We start from the raw sequence: 9442 nt of genomic DNA on the forward strand, positions 1-9442 counted from the left end.
AATTTTTCTCCCTCCTTCCCTTCCCTCCCCCCTCCCCAAGACAGCAAGCAATCTGATATGGGCTATATATATACGATCACATTAAACGTATTTCCACATTAGTCATGTTGTGAAAGAAGAATAAGAACAAAAGGGGAAAAACCTCAAAAAACAAAAATGAAAGTAAAAACAGTATGGTTTTATATCAGATTACTTGCTGTCTTGGGGAGGGGAGAGGGAGGTGAGGAGGGAGAAAAATTTGAAACTAGAAATCTTATTTTAAAAATGTTGAAAACTATCTCTACATGTAACTGGAAAATAATAAAATACTTTTATAATTTAAAAAAACAGTATGGTTCAATCTGCATCCAGATTCCACAGTTTTGGGGGGTTTTTTGGATATGGAGAGAATTTCCCATCATGGCTCCTTTGGAATTGTCTTGGATCATTGTATTGCTGAGAAGAGCCAAGTCTATCACAGTTGATCATTGTACCATGTTGCTGTTACTGTGTACAATGTTCTCCTGGTTCTGCTCACTTCACTCAGCATCAGTCCACTTTAAGTCTTTCCAGGTTTTTCTGAAATCTGCCTGTAGGATTTGGTTTGTTAAGGTGTGTAAGTGATTACAAAGAGGGAGGAGTCAGTCACATCTGGCTTTGGTACTTCCTTTTCAACAAAGCCTTTCTCTCTAGTAGAAAAGTGTTTTTTCTGACTTTTTTATTCCATCATACCCTATCTTGCATTACAATTATTTAAATGTGTATTATATCCTTCAAATAAGATGATAAGTTCCTTGAGTCAATCAGTCAACTAGCATTTATTAAACTCCTCCTATGTGCCAGGCACCAGATGAAGCCTTGGAAATATAAAAAGCAGAAGATAATCCCTGCTCCTCAAGGAGTCCAACAGGGAGAAAATATGCAAAGAACTATGTATAAGCAGGGGCAGCTAGGTGGCACAGTGGATAGAGTGCTGGACCTAGAGTCAGAAAGACTTCTTTTTCTGTGTTCAAATCTGGCCTCAGATATTTACTGGGCAAGTCATTTTAACCCTGTTTGCCTCAATTTCCTATCTGTAAAATAAGCTGCAGACGGAAATGGCAAACTACTCCAGTATCTTTACCAAGGAAATCTCAAATGTGGTCACGAAGAGTCAGGCACAACTGAACAACAAAATGTACAAACAAGATATGGACAGGATAAATTAGGGGTCATCCCAGAGGAAAGGAACTAAGATTAAGGAAAACTGAGACAGTCTTCTTAAAGGTGATATATTTTTGAGGATAGAGATTGTGTCATTTTTCTTTCCTTTTTTTAACAATAGAAAGTGTTTTGTAAATGATTGTTGGATTGAATCAGATAATGAGAGATTGGGGATGTTGTGGAGATAGAAATAGCAAAGGCTGGCCACTAATTGGATATTCGAGGTCAGGGAGAGTGAGGAGTCCAGTTTAATGTTATGAACCTGGAGATTAGATGAACAATAATGCCTTTGATGGAAAACAGGGAAGTTTCAAAGAGGGTGTTTTTTATCTTTCCTATCTCTGGGCTTAGGCTTCCCCATCTGTAAGATGAAGTAGTTGGGGGCAGCTAGGTGGAGCAGTAGATAGAGCACCAGCCCTGGAGTCAGGAGTACCTGAGTTCAAATCCGGCCTCAGACACTTAACACTTACTAGCTGTGTGACCCTGGGCAAGTCACTTAACCCCAAATGCCTCACTAAAAAAAAAAAAAGATGAAGTAGTTGGATGAAATGATCTCTAAGCTCTCTTCCAGCTCCAACATTGTCTCCCTTTGCTTTTCCATCTCCACTTCTTCTTCTCTTCCCCTTATTCTCTGTCTTAACCCTGTCCTTGATTCTCTTTCCAGATTCTGTTCCGAGTCTTGTAGCCTCAGCAAAGCTACTGACTCTGTCCTAAGACGCAGCTGTCTCCTTCAAGACATGGCCCTGGTTGAGAGAGACAGAGAGAGACAGAGACAGAGACAGACAGACAGAGACAGAGACAGAGAGCACATCCAGAGGGTTTCATCCCTGAGAAAGGCTTGGCAGGGGAAAGTACATATTTCTTAAAAAAATAATAATTAAAAAAATTTTGGGAGCAGCTAGGTGGTGCAGTGGATAAAGCACCTGCCCTGGATTCAGGAGGACCTAAGTTCAAATCCAGCCTCAGACACTTGACACTTACTAGCTGTGTGACCCTGGGTAAGTCACTTAACCCTCATTGCCCTACCAAAAAGACCAAAATCTATCCTCTTGACTTTCCTATCTGAGGGAGCCAAAATAAGGCAGAGATGGAAAGGACCCACATGTACAAAAATCTTTTATAGGAGCTCTTTTTGTGGTGGTAAAGAACTGGAAATTGATGGAATGCCCATCAATTGGGGAATGGCTGAAGAAATTGTGGTATGTGAATGTAATGGCATACTATTGTGCTATAAGAAATGATGAGTAGGTAGATTTCAGAAAAACCTGGAAAGACTTACATGAACTGATGCTGAGTAAAGTGAACAGAACCAGAACTTTGTATACAGTAACAACAACTATAATTGACTTAGCTCTTAGCAATGCAGTGATACAAGACAATTCCAAAAGATTCATGATGGAAAACACTCTCCACATCCAGAGAAAGAACTATGGAATCTGAATGCAGATCAAAGCATATTTTTACTTTGTGTGTGTGTGTGGCTTTTTCCCTTAGTTCTGTTTCTTCTTTCACAACAGGATCAATGTGGAAATGTGCTTAACATTATTGCACATGTATAACCTATATCAGATTGATTGCCATCTTGGGGAGAGGGGATAGGAGAGAGGGAGAAAAAATTTGAAACTCGAAATCTTATAAAAAATGAATGTTGAAAACTATCTTTACATATAATTGGGAAAATAAAATACTATTTACAAAAAAAAAAAAATAAGGCAGTGGCAAACTCAGAGTCCCCAAAGGGTTCATAAGGGAAAAGTGGGCTACACATCTCAGCCCAGATGACAAGTTAAGAAACTAGGCAAAAAAAAGAAAGAAAGAAAGAAAGAAAGAAAAGGAAAGGAAAGGGAAAAAGGGAAAAAAGAAACTAGGCCTACTATTAGATATTACATAGCTGCTTAACACTTACTGGTCCTCAGTTGTCCTACCTGTAAAATGGGTAGCCTCTACACTGACCATAAGAAATGTCTGAGCTGAAGCCAGGCAACTCAGTCAGCTTTGTTCAACAACAACAAAAATCAGCCTAAGTGGCATGAAAAACTATAATGTTGGGTGACTGGAAGGAGTCACACTGGAAGGGCCTCAAAGCAGAAATAAAAATAACAGCACCTTCCATGAAAGAAAGGCAAATTTTCTGGGAAGTTCAAGATGACTACTTGGAAGTGCTTAGAACATACTGATGATGCCTCTAAGTGTAAAAAGGTAAAAAGTGTTTTTGAATCAAGCTGTTCTCAACAGTGGATTAAACATTTCGATAAAAGGAGAGATTACTTAAAGTTCAAAGAAAAGTTTAAAGCCGGATAATTTGAGCCTTCATAAAGAACAACAACATCATAGCTCAATGTAAAAGAAATTTTTTTCTTTTACAAATACTGAGACTCTTTGCAGACATCAGTAAATATTCCTTTGAATACCATATTGCCTGAATTATGAAGTATAACAGATTGGCCCCATTGTCAGCACAGCTCTCCTGCCCTCAACAGTACTGAAAATGATCAAAGAATCCAAAAGGGTTAGAATGTTTCATTCATCCAGGGAATAACTTGAATAAAGTAGTATAGAACACTTAATTTACATTGTTGGAAGTGGGTTTTATTGTTCATGTTCGTAACATAAAATAAACATAAAAGTGACTTCTTTTTCCTTTTCCAGATGAACTACACTTGAATTTGGTAAAAGTATTTTAGAATGGTACATTTAAGTGTTTACATATGGTGTCAATATTTTACTTGAATGAAATGAAAAAACTTGAAAGTAAACACTGTAAGATATAATACCATATATGTGTGTGTGTGTGTGTGTGTGTGTGTGTGTGTGTGTGTGTGTGTGTGTGTGTGTGTGTGTGTAAAACCTATATCTGATTGCCTGCCATCTTGGGGAGGGGAGAGGGAAGCAAGGAAGAGAAAAAAAATTTGGAACTCAAAATCTTGGAAAAATGAATGCTGAAAACAATCTTTACATGTAATTAAAAAATAAAATAAAATAACACCAAAAAAAAAGTTATGATACCATGTAGAATTTCAAGGGGACAGAATTTATATTAAAGTCAAACTTAAGTATTTTGCTACATGGGATGGTTAATAAATCATTAGTTTATAAATAATGTAGTAAATACTGCAGAAATCATGAGGCCATAACCTGGAGCCACATTGCTTTTATTTCTAGTTCTCTGTCTGCCACATTTCTGCACTTATAAAACAGAAATGTGTCATGATTGTCATGATAAACTCAGGGGAAAAGATCATAGCAAACTAACTCTATTGATTTATATTCCTCTATTCTTACTCTCACCTCTCTGTTTTCAGAAGCAGTCATAAAGGGATAACTGGGCACGGAGGCAGTTTTTAATGAAATTATAGTTTTGGAATGTAATACTTTTGGGGGGGGCAGGCAATGAGAGTTAAGTGACTCGCCCAGGGTCACACAGCTAGTAAGTTTCAAGTGTCTGAGGCCAGATTTGAACTCAGGTCCTCCTGAATCCAGGGCTTTAGCCACTGTTCCACCTAGCTGTCCCCTGAAATGTAATACTTTTAAAAATAATATATTAGTTTTTTCCAATTACATAAAAACAATTTAAAACATTTTTTAAAATTTAGTTCCAAATTATAATACCTTTTAAGGCATAATAGAAAATACTAGGCATCAGGAAGCTAAGATTTTAGTTCTACTTCTACTCACTGCTCATGTGACTTTGCATTTTCTTCATGGAACCTGGGTTTCTTTATCTAGAAAATTGGGAGATCCTCTACCCTGCCTACCTTCTGGGGCTATTATAAAAATCAAATGATCAAAGAACTAGAGACTAAAGGGACTTTATTTATTTTTGCAGAACAATGGGGGTTAAGTGACTTGCCCAGGGTACACAGCTAGTAAGTGTCAAGTGTCTAAGGCTGGATTCAAACTCAGGTCCTCCTGAATCTAGGGTCAGTGTTTTATCCACTATGCCACCTACCTGCCCCTAAAGAGACTTTAAAAGTAATCTAGTCCACACCTTTCATTTTAAAAATGAGGGAATGGAGGCCCAGAGGTAGAATTTGTTTCTGTTTTTGTTTTTTTGCGGAGTAATGAGGGTTAAGTGACTTGCCCAGGGTCACACAGCTATTGTGTGTCAAGTATCTGAGGCCAAATTTGAAATCAGGTCCTCCTGCATCCAGGGCCAGTGCTTTGTCCACTGCTCCACCTAGCTGCCCTCAGAGGTAAAATTTGAACCCAGGTTCCCTGACTCTTAATTTAGCATACCACCCACAGCTGATGTATGTGAAACAGCTATTATGATTCCACAAAACTTCCCATCAGTTGTACTTTAATTCAGTTCTACCCTCCATATGTTCAAAACCTTGGTATCCTTTACTGATTGAATTCTGTCTGACTTAAATAGTACTTCCTCCTAACACCAACCCTGTTAATGACCAATCCCTATCCCCAAGACTTTAGATTCTCTCCTATAGGCATCGTGTGTTTTGTATTACAGTTATCTGTATAAATGATCTATCAGTGTAATAGGTGATAAGCTCTGTGAGGGCAAGAACTGTGTCCTATCTAAACTTTTATCACCTGCTTGCCCAGTACAGGACTCTGAACATGTCTAGAAGAGCTTAATAAATATTTCTTGAAATGAAACCTCCAAGGGTGCAACTAGGTGGCACAGTGGATAAAGCACCAGCCCTGGATACAAGAGGACCTGAGTTCAAATCTGACCTCAAACACTTGACACGGACTAGCTGTGTGACCCTGGGCAAGTCACTTAACTCCCATTGCCCAGCACAAAAAAAAAAAAGAAAGAAAAGAAAAGGAAAAGGAAATGAAACCTCCAAAAAGAGCTCTAATGTTGACCTGGTTGGTGATCCAATGAGGGAAATGAGTTAGCAAAGCTTTGGGAAGGAGGTACTCCCTTTATTAGAACAAAAGGAGGGCAAGGGCAGAAAGAACAGGCTACCATGTGATGTTTAAAATCTAAATTGTGGTCGCCTTAAATTAGAAGCTTCAGCACCAGTCTTTGGGCATTAAACATTTATTAAAACATACAGGTATTGGGGCAGCTAGGTGGTGCAGTGGATAGAGCACCGGCCCTGGAGTCAGGAGTACCTGAGTTCAAATCCGGCCTCAGACACTTAACACACACTTACTAGCTGTGTGACCCTGGGCAAGTCACTTAACCCCAATTGCCTCACTAAAAAAAACAAAACAAAAACATACAGGTATTAACATGGAGTTCAGAAAGTTAAGAAAAGGCCTATCTCACATAGAGTTCCAGCCTGGTTGGGTTCTTCCTCAAATCCTCCTCCAGGAGCCTGCTTTAATCAGGAACTCCCCAGCAAGCTGATTGTGGAAGCTTTTTATAGGTCTGGAACAGAGGCAGTCCTTACACACTGCTTCAAGCTGATTGGTTGTTGTCATCCAAATCCATTGTCTTTGAAGGTGTTCTCAAGTTGAGTTCACAGTCTAGCTTCTGAGAACAATACCCTCTTAAGGGATAGCCAGGTGTGATTACAATCCAATCAGGAGTCAATCACTCTCACTTGATTCAATCAGCCTTGATTAATCTCCAAATGGGTCTTTGAGTATCTGCTAAATCCCATTATTTCCTCACAACCAGAACTGTCTACCCCATGATTTTACTCACAGAAGATTTGGTTTTCTGTTTCTGTTGAGGGCATCACCATTCTTCTAGTCATCCAGGTTTGCTCCCACCTCCACTTTTGACTCTCACTCAACCTCTATATTTAATCAGTTGCCAAGTCTTGTCAAGTCTACCTCAACAACATCTCTTGCATCCATCTTCTCTCCACTCACACTTACAACCACCCTAATTCAGGCCTTCATCACTTCTCACCTAGACTGTTGCACTAGCACCCTAATAGGTCTCCTACATCCAATCTCTCCCCTCTCCACATAGCTGCCAGATTGACAATATCTGAAGATATTGACATATCTTGTCACTTCCCTGCTCAAGAGGCAACCACGGCTCCCTATTACCTCTAAGATAAAATACAAACTCCATCTGGCATTTAAAAACCTTCATAGTGTGGTACCAGTCTATTTTTCCATTTTTATTATACATTTCTTACATGTCCTATGATCATCCTAGCCAAACTGACAGCTTACTACTCCGTATATAAAACATACCAGCACCTGTCCCTATACCTTTGCACAAGTTGACTCCTCTGCCTGGAATGTTGTTTTCCCTTTGCTTCTTGAAACCCTAGTTTCCTTCAAGGCTCAGCTCAAGGATCACCTTCCACAGAAGGCCTCTCCTGCTTACCCTTGAAATTACTTTGCACTTTAAAAATATCTTGTAATTACTTATTTATATACATATGACCTTTTGGAGGGTAAGAAGCATTTCATTTTTTTAAAAAAATTTATCTCAGCACCTAGCAAAGTCGCTGGCACAGAGTAGGTGTTTCTTTAAACTCCTACTCTGGTATTGATGTCACAGAAGACCTGGCTCAGAAATTGAATTTGGAGGAAGATAGAATCTAGATTTGGTTCCAGAAATCACTGGGCAAAGCTTAAAAAGCCCCACGGAGAATCCCCATTCCTAATGGTGAAAAATAATATGAATACAAATCTCTACAAATAGGAAGAAGACAGAGTCTTTGCCATTGAATTTCAATTGTAGACCAGGTGTTGAGCCAGTACAGTGCCCTAGCATCAGAAATTGGATGTTTCTTTTATCTCATTTTGAATTACCTGTCATTCCTTTTCCCTGAAAAGATATTGTAAATCGCGATTCCTGTAACATGATATATATTGTGTTAGAGCACTCTAGGAAAGAAAAAGGCTTTTCCTATATATTTTGATAAACAGTTTCAGAGAGAGAAAGAGAGGAGAAGGAAGGAAGAAAGAGAGGGAGGGAGGGAGGGAGGAAGGAAAAGAAAAAGGAAAAAGGAGTTGTTCAAGAGCTCAGCTCATGTTTCCTTCTACTCCAGGCCTTTCTTGATCCTTTCCAGCTGCTGGTGCCTTCCCTCCTTCCCCTCCCCCAAATAATCTTGGATTTATGAATCTATTTCCAAACAATTTGTAAATGAGATGCAGCATAGAACAGTGGTTTAAGAGTCAGCCTTGAAGCCCAGAAGGACTTATGTTCAAATCTTGCCTCTGACCCATATTGGCTGAATGACCCTGAATGAGTCACAGCTGCTCAGTGCTCTAGGTACTACTCCAAGGAAATCACAGGTCCTGTCCCTTTGCCTCACATATAATAAGAAAAATAGTCCGTGTCCAATAGTGGGAGAATAGCTGAACAAGCTGGAATATGTCAATATAATTGGAATTTAGTATTACTGCACCATTAAAATAATAAATGTGGGGAAACAGTTGAAATCATGTAATGAGAAGAAGGCAGAAGAATGGCATGTAAAAAACACTTTATACAAATCATAGGACATGAGTGTAATGGAATGTTACCGTACCATAAGAAATGATGAACAGGATAACTACAGAGAAGCATGGAAAGAGCTCCATGAATTGATGCAGAGAAAAGTAAGCAGTAGAAGCAGCTATGGAGCACAATGGATAGAGTGACAGGCCTGGACTTTGGAAGCCCTGAGTTCAAATCCAGTCTCAGACACTAGCTATGTGACCCTGGGAAAGTCACTTAACCCCTGTTTGCCTCAGTTTCTTCATCTGTAAAATGAGCTAGAGAAGGAACCGGTAATACTTTGGCAAGAAAACTCCAAAGGAAATCACAAAGGGTCAGTCACAATTGAACAACAACAAAAGGAAACAATATATCAAATAACTACAACAAAGTAAAAAGAAAGAACAATCACCACCCCCCCTCAAAATCAAAAGTGGATGTTACAAAATTACAAAAGATAAGCATGGCTCCCAAGAAGAGATAGAAGATACCTTTACCCCTTTGCAAAGGTAGAAGTTCCACAAGTGCAAGACTTATTTTCAGACTTTTTCACTGTATTAGACAATTAAGCTGATTCTTCTTTTCTTTTTCTTTCCTTTTTTTTCTGTTAAAATATTTGTTATATGAGATGGCTTTCTGAGAGAGTAAATTATGGTAATAGAAAAACCAATGATATCAATATAAACTTATATAAAAATATTTTATCTGTGGCTAAGTAGATAAAAGGGCATAGTTAGAGTTGGTTTTGCTATTGGCTTTTTGTTATTGTTCATCATACTTTTTTCTTTTTAATGCCCAGGCCACCATTCCTATGGCTGGGCTGAAGACAAATCTGGGTTGAATTAACAAAGAGTCCAGCCACATGGAATCAAGGACCAGAATCTCTTTACAAACATAAGA

General features: G+C 38.8%; 1 pseudogene; it reads left to right on the plus strand.

Moving 5' to 3' along the window:
- The first annotated feature begins 3224 nt into the window (after positions 1–3224).
- LOC122739038 lies at positions 3225–3498 on the plus strand (annotated as a pseudogene).
- Positions 3499–9442: the final 5944 nt, after the last annotated feature.

The sequence above is a fragment of the Dromiciops gliroides genome, chromosome 2 (genome assembly GCF_019393635.1).
Source record: "Dromiciops gliroides isolate mDroGli1 chromosome 2, mDroGli1.pri, whole genome shotgun sequence".
Taxonomy (NCBI): Eukaryota; Metazoa; Chordata; class Mammalia; order Microbiotheria; family Microbiotheriidae; genus Dromiciops; species Dromiciops gliroides.